Here is a 13558-nt window from a genome sequence, read left to right as displayed (position 1 = left end):
TGAGGGTTCTCAGGGAAAGCCCTCCCAGGAGTGTTGAAGGGCAGGACGTGAAACACAGCAATCCCGGAATGGCCTGGTCTAAGATGCCTGTGCAATAGGCCTGGCCCTAGGCTTCCGGGGCTCTTCCTCGGCAGAGGCCCCAGTGGTATGAGCCCGACCAGGGCTGTGCCCGACCAGGGCTGTAGGGCGCATTGGGAGCGCGTTAGGGACGCGAAAGAGGGCGCAGGGCGCAGAACTCTGCCCGTTTCTCCCCAGGATTTTGGGGAGGACAGGGAATCTGGCCAGGTCAGTGACTAGGCTTTCCCAGAAGGAAAGTCCAGTGACAGTGGCATGTTGTGAAACACAAGATTGCTGGTGGTCTGGAGGGTGCTTTCTGTCAGCCACTTCTCCCGGGAGCAGCCAGAGAGCAGGCTGATGTCGTGCTCTGTCAAGCACAACACTGGCCCCAAACCACTGTCCTTAGCAAAAGCAGAAACATTCATAGTTTCAGTCTCCTGCATCTGATTCCTGCCATCAGCATGTGAACGTTTGGCAGTCCAAGGCTTGCCATGCAAACTTTGTTCATAGGTGCGAATGCATGGGCCTCATCACTACTGTCTACGGCAGGGCTCTCTGCTCAGCCTATGTAAGTGAAGCATTGGTGGTTCAGTGGTAGAATTCTCGCTTGCCACGCGGGAGGCCCGGGTTCGATTCCCGGCCAATGCAAAGCGCCCTTCTTTTGGCTTTGCTTTAGAAGTCAGAGATATAGACTTGGTGGGGAAAAAAATGTCAAAGAGTGACCCCGACGTGATTTAAACACGCAACCTTCTGATCCGGAGTCAGACGCGCTACCGTTGCGCCACGAGGTCCCTGTGCATGCAGTTTTCAGCCCCGGATCAAGAAATGCTTCTGTGCCTTTTATTGGCCCTCAGTACGCCTGTGGTTAAAGTAGAAGGCTTGGTGGCCCGTTTCCAGTCCTATTGGTGGAAATGACTAGAGGTGAAGAGATGAGAGAAGATAGAAATGTTGAGATAGAGCATGTCACGCAGGCAAAGCGAGAGCTCTAAGAGCAAAGCCAGACAGCTGTGTTTTAATTCAGGACTTGATGTAGGCAAAAGCATACGTCCCTGGGTGGGCTTGAACCACCAACCTTTCAGTTAACAGTCAAACGTGCTAACCGATTGCGCCACAGACACCAACCACCACAGTGAGCGTGTTGGGACTCAATATATGTTTTTACCTTTGTGCTCCTGCCTGCAGCTCTAAGGTCCTGGCATAAGACAGGTAGGCTTAGACTCCATTGTGACATGTCTTACTTCTCTTAGAAGAAGGTTCTGAGTTGCCAGGCAGCTTATCTTCTGCCGGGCACACTTTCCTTTGCAGGCTTTCAGGTTGTGAATCCAGCACTGCTTAGGTGTCCATGTCAGACATGAGCAGCTCATTGAGCCCCACTGTGTGTTTTTTGTGGAGATACAACTCTCAGACTAGAGGGAGCAGGCGGGAAGTGGGTGAGACTCACACAGGGTGGGTGGGGCAGTTAAAGGATGTTATCTAATAGTGTAATCGAGGAGTTGGGTTTTTTGTGCACTACACTTTAACCAGCGATTCTTTCTAAAAGGAAATCCCAGGGCAGTACCCGCAATGAGTGGCATCCCCACACCCGAGGTTGCATTGTGGTAGCTGTTCCCTGAGCCCCTAGCCCCTGTCCCCATGTCACCCTTTCTCCTCGTGTAACTCACCTCAGGTTCGGTGGCTCTGATACTTACTGCTTCTGCGCGATCATCCCCATGATCTGGGCCTTTGTACGAAATGTCATGTAAGATGACTTTATTCAGCACGGCGTTTGTCATTTGCTTGGTTGTCCTGTCACTGTTGGATGTTTTCTTGCGCAGACTACTGTCTAATGGTGGGAAGGCCACGAGACACGTGACTTTTCTCTTTCCTTGTTAGCATAGTTTCCTGCCACTGTCTTGTTGTGCTGCCTGCCTGTGAGACACGTGTCTTGCCCATCTCAGCTCCACTGTGGCATGTTAGATATGTCTTTGAGCAGAGTCCCGGTCCCAGAGCTGCTGCCTTCTCTGCACTCTGGCTTGTAAGACTGCAGGCAAAGGCCCTCCCTGGCCCCTCAGCCAGATAGATACATTTACCTGCAGGGCTCAGCTTTGGTGAAAGATATTGGCGAGAGAGAGGAAAGGGGACGGCCCGTGGTGCACCCCCTATTTTGCATAGAACCACAGCCTCCTGGGAGGGCAGAGACATGAGGGTTCTCAGGGAAAGCCCTCCCAGGAGTGTTGAAGGGCAGGACGTGAAACACAGCAATCCCGGAATGGCCTGGTCTAAGATGCCTGTGCAATAGGCCTGGCCCTAGGCTTCCGGGGCTCTTCCTCGGCAGAGGCCCCAGTGGTATGAGCCCGACCAGGGCTGTGCCCGACCAGGGCTGTAGGGCGCGTTGGGAGCGCGTCAGGGACGCGAAAGAGGGCGCAGGGCGCAGAACTCTGCCCGTTTCTCCCCAGGATTTTGGGGAGGACAGGGAATCTGGCCAGGTCAGTGACTAGGCTTTCCCAGAAGGAAAGTCCAGTGACAGTGGCATGTTGTGAAACACAAGATTGCTGGTGGTCTGGAGGGTGCTTTCTGTCAGCCACTTCTCCCGGGAGCAGCCAGAGAGCAGGCTGATGTCGTGCTCTGTCAAGCACAACACTGGCCCCAAACCACTGTCCTTAGCAAAAGCAGAAACATTCATAGTTTCAGTCTCCTGCATCTGATTCCTCCCATCAGCATGTGAACGTTTGGCAGTCCAAGGCTTGCCATGCAAACTTTGTTCATAGGTGTCCCATGCGAATGCATGGGCCTCATCACTACTGTCTACGGCAGGGCTCTCTGCTCAGTCTATGTAAATGAAGCATTGGTGGTTCAGTGGTAGAATTCTCGCCTGCCACGCGGGAGGCCCGGGTTCGATTCCCGGCCAATGCAAAGCGCCCTTCTTTTGGCTTTGCTTTAGAAGTCAGAGATATAGACTTGGTGGGGAAAAAAATGTCAAAGAGTGACGCCGACGTGATTTGAACACGCAACCTTCTGATCTGGAGTCAGACGCGCTACCGTTGCGCCACGAGGTCCCTGTGCATGCAGCTCTCAGCCCCGGATCAAGAAATGCTTTTGTGCCTTTTATTGGCCCTCAGTACGCCTGTGGTTAAAGTAGAAGGCTTGGTGGCCCGTTTCCAGTCCTATTGGTGGAAATGACTAGAGGTGAAGAGATGAGAGAAGATAGAAATGTTGAGATAGAGCATGTCACGCAGGCAAAGCGAGAGCTCTAAGAGCAAAGCCAGACAGCTGTGTTTTAATTCAGGACTTGATGTAGGCAAAAGCATACGTCCCTGGGTGGGCTTGAACCACCAACCTTTCGGTTAACAGCCGAACGCGCTAACCGATTGCGCCACAGAGACCAACCGACGCAGTAAGCGTGTTGGGACTCAATATATGTTTTTACCTTTGTGCTCCTGCCTGCAGCTCTAAGGTCCTGGCATAAGACAGGTAGGCTTAGACTCCATTGTGACATGTCTTACTTCTCTTAGAAGAAGGTTCTGAGTTGCCAGGCAGCTTATCTTCTGCCGGGCACACTTTCCTTTGCAGGCTTTCAGGTTGTGAATCTAGCACTGCTTAGGTGTCCATGTCAGACATGAGCAGCTCATTGAGCCCCACTGTGTGTTTTTTGTGGAGATACAACTCTCAGACTAGAGGGAGCAGGCGGGAAGTGGGTGAGACTCACACAGGGTGGGTGGGGCAGTTAAAGGATGTTATCTAATAGTGTAATCGAGGAGTTGGGTTTTTGGTGCACTACACTTTAACCAGCGATTCTTTCTAAAAGGAAATCCCAGGGCAGTACCCGCAATGAGTGGCATCCCCACACCCGAGGTTGCATTGTTGTAGCTGTTCCTTGAGCCCCTAGCCCCTGTCCCCATGTCGCCCTTTCTCCTCGTGTAACTCACCTCAGGTTCGGTGGCTCTGATACTTGCTGCTTCTGCGCGATCATCCCCATGATCTGGGCCTTTGTACGAAATGTCATGTAAGATGACTTTATTCAGCACAGCGTTTGTCATTTGCTTGGTTGTCCTGTCACTGTTGGATGTTTTCTTGCGCAGACTACTGTCTAATGGTGGGAAGGCCACGAGACACGTGACTTTTCTCTTTCCTTGTTAGCATAGTTTCCTGCCACTGTCTTGTTGTGCTGCCTGCCTGTGAGACACGTGTCTTGCCCATCTCAGCTCCACTGTGGCATGTTAGATATGTCTTTGAGCAGAGTCCCGGTCCCAGAGCTGCTGCCTTCTCTGCACTCTGGCTTGTAAGACTGCAGGCAAAGGCCCTCCCTGGCCCCTCAGCCAGATAGATACATTTACCTGCAGGGCTCAGCTTTGGTGAAAGATATTGGCGAGAGAGAGGAAAGGGGACGGCCCGTGGTGCACCCCCTATTTTGCATAGAACCACAGCCGCCTGGGAGGGCAGAGACATGAGGGTTCTCAGGGAAAGCCCTCCCAGGAGTGTTGAAGGGCAGGACGTGAAACACAGCAATCCCGGAATGGCCTGGTCTAAGATGCCTGTGCAATAGGCCTGGCCCTAGGCTTCCGGGGCTCTTCCTCGGCAGAGGCCCCAGTGGTATGAGCCCGACCAGGGCTGTGCCCGACCAGGGCTGTAGGGCGCGTTGGGAGCGCGTTAGGGACGCGAAAGAGGGCGCAGGGTGCAGAACTCTGCCCGTTTCTCCCCAGGATTTTGGGGAGGACAGGGAATCTGGCCAGGTCAGTGACTAGGCTTTCCCAGAAGGAAAGTCCAGTGACAGTGGCATGTTGTGAAACACAAGATTGCTGGTGGTCTGGAGGGTGCTTTCTGTCAGCCACTTCTCCCGGGAGCAGCCAGAGAGCAGGCTGATGTCGTGCTCTGTCAAGCACAACACTGGCCCCAAACCACTGTCCTTAGCAAAAGCAGAAACATTCATAGTTTCAATCTCCTGCATCTGATTCCTGCCATCAGCATGTGAACGTTTGGCAGTCCAAGGCTTGCCATGCAAACTTTGTTCATAGGTGTCCCATGCGAATGCATGGGCCTCATCACTACTGTCTACGGCAGGGCTCTCTGCTCAGCCTATGTAAGTGAAGCATTGGTGGTTCAGTGGTAGAATTCTCGCCTGCCACGCGGGAGGCCCGGGTTCGATTCCCGGCCAATGCAAAGCGCCCTTCTTTTGGCTTTGCTTTAGAAGTCAGAGATATAGACTTGGTGGGGAAAAAAATGTCAAAGAGTGACCCCGACGTGATTTGAACACGCAACCTTCTGATCTGGAGTCAGACGCGCTACCGTTGCGCCACGAGGTCCCTGTGCATGCAGTTTTCAGCCCCGGATCAAGAAATGCTTCTGTGCCTTTTATTGGCCCTCAGTACGCCTGTGGTTAAAGTAGAAGGCTTGGTGGCCCGTTTCCAGTCCTATTGGTGGAAATGACTAGAGGTGAAGAGATGAGAGAAGATAGAAATGTTGAGATAGAGCATGTCACGCAGGCAAAGCGAGAGCTCTAAGAGCAAAGCCAGATAGCTGTGTTTTAATTCAGGACTTGATGTAGGCAAAAGCATACGTCCCTGGGTGGGCTTGAACCACCAACCTTACGGTTAACAGCCGACCGTGCTAACCGATTGCGCCACAGAGACCAACCACCGCAGTCAGCGTGTTGGGACTCAATATATGTTTTTACCTTTGTGCTCCTGCCTGCAGCTCTAAGGTCCTGGCATAAGACAGGTAGGCTTAGACTCCATTGTGACATGTCTTACTTCTCTTAGAAGAAGGTTCTGAGTTGCCAGGCAGCTTATCTTCTGCCGGGCACACTTTCCTTTGCAGGCTTTCAGGTTGTGAATCCAGCACTGCTTAGGTGTCCATGTCAGACATGAGCAGCTCATTGAGCCCCACTGTGTGTTTTTTGTGGAGATACAACTCTCAGACTAGAGGGAGCAGGCGGGAAGTGGGTGAGACTCACACAGGGTGGGTGGGGCAGTTAAAGGATGTTATCTAATAGTGTAATCGAGGAGTTGGGTTTTTTGTGCACTACACTTTAACCAGCGATTCTTTCTAAAAGGAAATCCCAGGGCAGTACCCGCAATGAGTGGCATCCCCACACCCGAGGTTGCATTGTGGTAGCTGTTCCCTGAGCCCATAGCCCCTGTCCCCATGTCGCCCTTTCTCCTCGTGTAACTCACCCCAGGTTCGGTGGCTCTGATACTTGCTGCTTCTGCTGCGCGATCATCCCCATGATCTGGGCCTTTGTACGAAATGTCATGTAAGATGACTTTATTCAGCACAGCGTTTGTCATTTGCTTGGTTGTCCTGTCACTGTTGGATGTTTTCTTGCGCAGACTACTGTCTAATGGTGGGAAGGCCACGAGATACGTGACTTTTGTCTTTCCTTGTTAGCATAGTTTCCTGCCACTGTCTTGGTGTGCTGCCAGCCTGTGAGACACGTGTCTTGCCCATCTCAGCTCCACTGTGGCATGTTAGATATGTCTTTGAGCAGAGTCCCGGTCCCAGAGCTGCTGCCTTCTCTGCACTCTGGCTTGTAAGACTGCAGGCAAAGGCCCTCCCTGGCCCCTCAGCCAGATAGATACATTTACCTGCAGGGCTCAGCTTTGGTGAAAGATATTGGCGAGAGAGAGGAAAGGGGACGGCCCGTGGTGCACCCCCTATTTTGCAGAGAACCACAGCCTCCTGGGAGGGCAGAGACATGAGGGTTCTCAGGGAAAGCCCTCCCAGGAGTGTTGAAGGGCAGGACGTGAAACACAGCAATCCCGGAATGGCCTGGTCTAAGATGCCTGTGCAATAGGCCTGGCCCTAGGCTTCCGGGGCTCTTCCTCGGCAGAGGCCCCAGTGGTATGAGCCCGACCAGGGCTGTGCCCGACCAGGGCTGTAGGGCGCGTTGGGAGCGCGTTAGGGACGCGAAAGAGGGCGCAGGGCGCAGAACTCTGCCCGTTTCTCCCCAGGATTTTGGGGAGGACAGGGAATCTGGCCAGGTCAGTGACTAGGCTTTCCCAGAAGGAAAGTCCAGTGACAGTGGCATGTTGTGAAACACAAGATTGCTGGTGGTCTGGAGGGTGCTTTCTGTCAGCCACTTCTCCCGGGAGCAGCCAGAGAGCAGGCTGATGTCGTGCTCTGTCAAGCACAACACTGGCCCCAAACCACTGTCCTTAGCAAAAGCAGAAACATTCATAGTTTCAGTCTCCTGCATCTGATTCCTGCCATCAGCATGTGAACGTTTGGCAGTCCAAGGCTTGCCATGCAAACTTTGTTCATAGGTGTCCCATGCGAATGCATGGGCCTCATCACTACTGTCTACGGCAGGGCTCTCTGCTCAGCCTATGTAAGTGAAGCATTGGTGGTTCAGTGGTAGAATTCTTGCCTGCCACGCGGGAGGCCCGGGTTCGATTCCCGGCCAATGCAAAGCGCCCTTCTTTTGGCTTTGCTTTAGAAGTCAGAGAAATAGACTTAGTGGGGAAAAAAATGTCAAAGAGTGACCCCGACGTGATTTGAATACGCAACCTTCTGATCTGGAGTCAGACACGCTACCGTTGCGCCACGAGGTCCCTGTGCATGCAGTTTTCAGCCCCGGATCAAGAAATGCTTCTGTGCCTTTTATTGGCCCTCAGTACGCCTGTGGTTAAAGTAGAAGGCTTGGTGGCCCGTTTCCAGTCCTATTGGTGGAAATGACTAGAGGTGAAGAGATGAGAGAAGATAGAAATGTTGAGATAGAGCATGTCACGCAGGCAAAGCGAGAGCTCTAAGAGCAAAGCCAGACAGCTGTGTTTTAATTCAGGACTTGATGTAGGCAAAAGCATACGTCCCTGGGTGGGCTTGAACCACCAACCTTTCAGTTAACAGCCGAACGCTCTAACCGATTGCGCCACAGAGACCAACCACTGCAGTGAGCGTGTTGGGACTCAATATATGTTTTTACCTTTGTGCTCCTGCCTGCAGCTCTAAGGTCCTGGCATAAGACAGGTAGGCTTAGACTCCATTGTGACATGTCTTACTTCTCTTAGAAGAAGGTTCTGAGTTGCCAGGCAGCTTATCTTCTGCCGGGCACACTTTCCTTTGCAGGCTTTCAGGTTGTGAATCCAGCACTGCTTAGGTGTCCATGTCAGACATGAGCAGCTCATTGAGCCCCACTGTGTGTTTTTTGTGGAGATACAACTCTCAGACTAGAGGGAGCAGGCGGGAAGTGGGTGAGACTCACACAGGGTGGGTGGGGCAGTTAAAGGATGTTATCTAATAATGTAATCGAGGAGTTGGGTTTTTTGTGCACTACACTTTAACCAGCGATTCTTTCTAAAAGGAAATCCCAGGGCAGTACCCGCAATGAGTGGCATCCCCACACCCGAGGTTGCATTGTGGTAGCTGTTCCCTGAGCCCATAGCCCCTGTCCCCATGTCGCCCTTTCTCCTCGTGTAACTCACCCCAGGTTCGGTGGCTCTGATACTTGCTGCTTCTGCTGCGCGATCATCCCCATGATCTGGGCCTTTGTACGAAATGTCATGTAAGATGACTTTATTCAGCACGGCGTTTGTCATTTGCTTGGTTGTCCTGTCACTGTTGGCTGTTTTCTTGCGCAGACTACTGTCTAATGGTGGGAAGGCCACGAGACACGTGACTTTTCTTTTTCCTTGTTAGCATAGTTTCCTGCCACTGTCTTGGTGTGCTGCCAGCCTGTGAGACACGTGTCTTGCCCATCTCAGCTCCACTGTGGCATGTTAGATATGTCTTTGAGCAGAGTCCCGGTCCCAGAGCTGCTGCCTTCTCTGCACTCTGGCTTGTAAGACTGCAGGCAAAGGCCCTCCCTGGCCCCTCAGCCAGATAGATACATTTACCTGCAGGGCTCAGCTTTGGTGAAAGATATTGGCGAGAGAGAGGAAAGGGGACGGCCCGTGGTGCACCCCCTATTTTGCATAGAACCACAGCCTCCTGGGAGGGCAGAGACATGAGGGTTCTCAGGGAAAGCCCTCCCAGGAGTGTTGAAGGGCAGGACGTGAAACACAGCAATCCCGGAATGGCCTGGTCTAAGATGCCTGTGCAATAGGCCTGGCCCTAGGCTTCCGGGGCTCTTCCTCGGCAGAGGCCCCAGTGGTATGAGCCCGACCAGGGCTGTGCCCGACCAGGGCTGTAGGGCGCATTGGGAGCGCGTTAGGGACGCGAAAGAGGGCGCAGGGCGCAGAACTCTGCCCGTTTCTCCCCAGGATTTTGGGGAGGACAGGGAATCTGGCCAGGTCAGTGACTAGGCTTTCCCAGAAGGAAAGTCCAGTGACAGTGGCATGTTGTGAAACACAAGATTGCTGGTGGTCTGGAGGGTGCTTTCTGTCAGCCACTTCTCCCGGGAGCAGCCAGAGAGCAGGCTGATGTCGTGCTCTGTCAAGCACAACACTGGCCCCAAACCACTGTCCTTAGCAAAAGCAGAAACATTCATAGTTTCAGTCTCCTGCATCTGATTCCTGCCATCAGCATGTGAACGTTTGGCAGTCCAAGGCTTGCCATGCAAACTTTGTTCATAGGTGTCCCATGCGAATGCATGGGCCTCATCACTACTGTCTACGGCAGGGCTCTCTGCTCAGCCTATGTAAGTGAAGCATTGGTGGTTCAGTGGTAGAATTCTTGCCTGCCACGCGGGAGGCCCGGGTTCGATTCCCGGCCAATGCAAAGCGCCCTTCTTTTGGCTTTGCTTTAGAAGTCAGAGAAATAGACTTAGTGGGGAAAAAAATGTCAAAGAGTGACCCCGACGTGATTTGAACACGCAACCTTCTGATCTGGAGTCAGACACGCTACCGTTGCGCCACGAGGTCCCTGTGCATGCAGTTTTCAGCCCCGGATCAAGAAATGCTTCTGTGCCTTTTATTGGCCCTCAGTACGCCTGTGGTTAAAGTAGAAGGCTTGGTGGCCCGTTTCCAGTCCTATTGGTGGAAATGACTAGAGGTGAAGAGATGAGAGAAGATAGAAATGTTGAGATAGAGCATGTCACGCAGGCAAAGCGAGAGCTCTAAGAGCAAAGCCAGACAGCTGTGTTTTAATTCAGGACTTGATGTAGGCAAAAGCATACGTCCCTGGGTGGGCTTGAACCACCAACCTTTCGGTTAACAGCCGAACGCTCTAACCGATTGCGCCACAGAGACCAACCACCGCAGTGAGCGTGTTGGGACTCAATATATGTTTTTACCTTTGTGCTCCTGCCTGCAGCTCTAAGGTCCTGGCATAAGACAGGTAGGCTTAGACTCCATTGTGACATGTCTTACTTCTCTTAGAAGAAGGTTCTGAGTTGCCAGGCAGCTTATCTTCTGCCGGGCACACTTTCCTTTGCAGGCTTTCAGGTTGTGAATCCAGCACTGCTTAGGTGTCCATGTCAGACATGAGCAGCTCATTGAGCCCCACTGTGTGTTTTTTGTGGAGATACAACTCTCAGACTAGAGGGAGCAGGCGGGAAGTGGGTGAGACTCACACAGGGTGGGTGGGGCAGTTAAAGGATGTTATCTAATAATGTAATCGAGGAGTTGGGTTTTTTGTGCACTACACTTTAACCAGCGATTCTTTCTAAAAGGAAATCCCAGGGCAGTACCCGCAATGAGTGGCATCCCCACACCCGAGGTTGCATTGTGGTAGCTGTTCCCTGAGCCCATAGCCCCTGTCCCCATGTCGCCCTTTCTCCTCGTGTAACTCACCCCAGGTTCGGTGGCTCTGATACTTGCTGCTTCTGCTGCGCGATCATCCCCATGATCTGGGCCTTTGTACGAAATGTCATGTAAGATGACTTTATTCAGCACGGCGTTTGTCATTTGCTTGGTTGTCCTGTCACTGTTGGCTGTTTTCTTGCGCAGACTACTGTCTAATGGTGGGAAGGCCACGAGACACGTGACTTTTCTTTTTCCTTGTTAGCATAGTTTCCTGCCACTGTCTTGGTGTGCTGCCAGCCTGTGAGACACGTGTCTTGCCCATCTCAGCTCCACTGTGGCATGTTAGATATGTCTTTGAGCAGAGTCCCGGTCCCAGAGCTGCTGCCTTCTCTGCACTCTGGCTTGTAAGACTGCAGGCAAAGGCCCTCCCTGGCCCCTCAGCCAGATAGATACATTTACCTGCAGGGCTCAGCTTTGGTGAAAGATATTGGCGAGAGAGAGGAAAGGGGACGGCCCGTGGTGCACCCCCTATTTTGCATAGAACCACAGCCTCCTGGGAGGGCAGAGACATGAGGGTTCTCAGGGAAAGCCCTCCCAGGAGTGTTGAAGGGCAGGACGTGAAACACAGCAATCCCGGAATGGCCTGGTCTAAGATGCCTGTGCAATAGGCCTGGCCCTAGGCTTCCGGGGCTCTTCCTCGGCAGAGGCCCCAGTGGTATGAGCCCGACCAGGGCTGTGCCCGACCAGGGCTGTAGGGCGCATTGGGAGCGCGTTAGGGACGCGAAAGAGGGCGCAGGGCGCAGAACTCTGCCCGTTTCTCCCCAGGATTTTGGGGAGGACAGGGAATCTGGCCAGGTCAGTGACTAGGCTTTCCCAGAAGGAAAGTCCAGTGACAGTGGCATGTTGTGAAACACAAGATTGCTGGTGGTCTGGAGGGTGCTTTCTGTCAGCCACTTCTCCCGGGAGCAGCCAGAGAGCAGGCTGATGTCGTGCTCTGTCAAGCACAACACTGGCCCCAAACCACTGTCCTTAGCAAAAGCAGAAACATTCATAGTTTCAGTCTCCTGCATCTGATTCCTGCCATCAGCATGTGAACGTTTGGCAGTCCAAGGCTTGCCATGCAAACTTTGTTCATAGGTGTCCCATGCGAATGCATGGGCCTCATCACTACTGTCTACGGCAGGGCTCTCTGCTCAGCCTATGTAAGTGAAGCATTGGTGGTTCAGTGGTAGAATTCTCGCCTGCCACGCGGGAGGCCCGGGTTCGATTCCCGGCCAATGCAAAGCGCCCTTCTTTTGGCTTTGCTTTAGAAGTCAGAGATATAGACTTAGTGGGGAAAAAAATGTCAAAGAGTGACCCCGACGTGATTTGAACACGCAACCTTCTGATCTGGAGTCAGACGCGCTACCGTTGCGCCACGAGGTCCCTGTGCATGCAGTTCTCAGCCCCGGATCAAGAAATGCTTCTGTGCCTTTTATTGGCCCTCAGTACGCCTGTGGTTAAAGTAGAAGGCTTGGTGGCCCGTTTCCAGTCCTATTGGTGGAAATGACTAGAGGTGAAGAGATGAGAGAAGATAGAAATGTTGAGATAGAGCATGTCACGCAGGCAAAGCGAGAGCTCTAAGAGCAAAGCCAGACAGCTGTGTTTTAATTCAGGACTTGATGTAGGCAAAAGCATACGTCCCTGGGTGGGCTTGAACCACCAACCTTTCGGTTAACAGCCAAACGCGCTAACCGATTGCGCCACAGAGACCAACCACCGCAGTGAGCGTGTTGGGACTCAATATATGTTTTTACCTTTGTGCTCCTGCCTGCAGCTCTAAGGTCCTGGCATAAGACAGGTAGGCTTAGACTCCATTGTGACATGTCTTACTTCTCTTAGAAGAAGGTTCTGAGTTGCCAGGCAGCTTATCTTCTGCCGGGCACACTTTCCTTTGCAGGCTTTCAGGTTGTGAATCCAGCACTGCTTAGGTGTCCATGTCAGACATGAGCAGCTCATTGAGCCCCACTGTGTGTTTTTTGTGGAGATACAACTCTCAGACTAGAGGGAGCAGGCGGGAAGTGGGTGAGACTCACACAGGGTGGGTGGGGCAGTTAAAGGATGTTATCTAATAGTGTAATCGAGGAGTTGGGTTTTTTGTGCACTACACTTTAACCAGCGATTCTTTCTAAAAGGAAATCCCAGGGCAGTACCCGCAATGAGTGGCATCCCCACACCCGAGGTTGCATTGTGGTAGCTGTTCCCTGAGCCCCTAGCCCCTGTCCCCATGTCGCCCTTTCTCCTCGTGTAACTCACCTCAGGTTCGGTGGCTCTGATACTTGCTGCTTCTGCGCGATCATCCCCATGATCTGGGCCTTTGTACGAAATGTCATGTAAGATGACTTTATTCAGCACAGCGTTTGTCATTTGCTTGGTTGTCCTGTCACTGTTGGATGTTTTCTTGCGCAGACTACTGTCTAATGGTGGGAAGGCCACGAGACACGTGACTTTTCTCTTTCCTTGTTAGCATAGTTTCCTGCCACTGTCTTGTTGTGCTGCCTGCCTGTGAGACACGTGTCTTGCCCATCTCAGCTCCACTGTGGCATGTTAGATATGTCTTTGAGCAGAGTCCCGGTCCCAGAGCTGCTGCCTTCTCTGCACTCTGGCTTGTAAGACTGCAGGCAAAGGCCCTCCCTGGCCCCTCAGCCAGATAGATACATTTACCTGCAGGGCTCAGCTTTGGTGAAAGATATTGGCGAGAGAGAGGAAAGGGGACGGCCCGTGGTGCACCCCCTATTTTGCATAGAACCACAGCCTCCTGGGAGGGCAGAGACATGAGGGTTCTCAGGGAAAGCCCTCCCAGGAGTGTTGAAGGGCAGGACGTGAAACACAGCAATCCCGGAATGGCCTGGTCTAAGATGCCTGTG

The 13558-nt window shown here is 52.7% G+C and overlaps 7 non-coding genes across 7 annotated transcripts; 3 read left to right on the top strand and 4 right to left on the bottom strand.

Annotated features, from left to right (window-relative positions):
• Window positions 1-776: 776 nt before the first annotated feature.
• Window positions 777-848, bottom strand: TRNAR-CCG (transfer RNA arginine (anticodon CCG)). The gene has a single exon. It is a non-coding gene; the product is annotated as a tRNA-Arg (tRNA).
• Window positions 849-2878: 2030 nt separating this feature from the next.
• On the top strand, window positions 2879-2949 carry TRNAG-GCC (transfer RNA glycine (anticodon GCC)). The gene has a single exon. It is a non-coding gene; the product is annotated as a tRNA-Gly (tRNA).
• Window positions 2950-3345: 396 nt separating this feature from the next.
• TRNAN-GUU (transfer RNA asparagine (anticodon GUU)) lies at window positions 3346-3419 on the bottom strand. The gene has a single exon. It is a non-coding gene; the product is annotated as a tRNA-Asn (tRNA).
• A 1703-nt stretch (window positions 3420-5122) lies between these two features.
• On the top strand, window positions 5123-5193 carry TRNAG-GCC (transfer RNA glycine (anticodon GCC)). Its single transcript has one exon. It is a non-coding gene; the product is annotated as a tRNA-Gly (tRNA).
• Window positions 5194-5264: 71 nt separating this feature from the next.
• Window positions 5265-5336, bottom strand: TRNAW-CCA (transfer RNA tryptophan (anticodon CCA)). The gene has a single exon. It is a non-coding gene; the product is annotated as a tRNA-Trp (tRNA).
• A 6527-nt stretch (window positions 5337-11863) lies between these two features.
• TRNAG-GCC (transfer RNA glycine (anticodon GCC)) lies at window positions 11864-11934 on the top strand. The gene has a single exon. It is a non-coding gene; the product is annotated as a tRNA-Gly (tRNA).
• Window positions 11935-12005: 71 nt separating this feature from the next.
• Window positions 12006-12077, bottom strand: TRNAW-CCA (transfer RNA tryptophan (anticodon CCA)). Its single transcript has one exon. It is a non-coding gene; the product is annotated as a tRNA-Trp (tRNA).
• Window positions 12078-13558: the final 1481 nt, after the last annotated feature.

This window comes from Pleurodeles waltl, chromosome 4_1 (genome assembly GCF_031143425.1).
Source record: "Pleurodeles waltl isolate 20211129_DDA chromosome 4_1, aPleWal1.hap1.20221129, whole genome shotgun sequence".
Taxonomy (NCBI): domain Eukaryota; kingdom Metazoa; phylum Chordata; class Amphibia; order Caudata; family Salamandridae; genus Pleurodeles; species Pleurodeles waltl.
The sequence above is the reverse complement of the archived record's forward strand: the minus strand, read 5'-3'. Positions and strand labels throughout refer to the sequence as shown.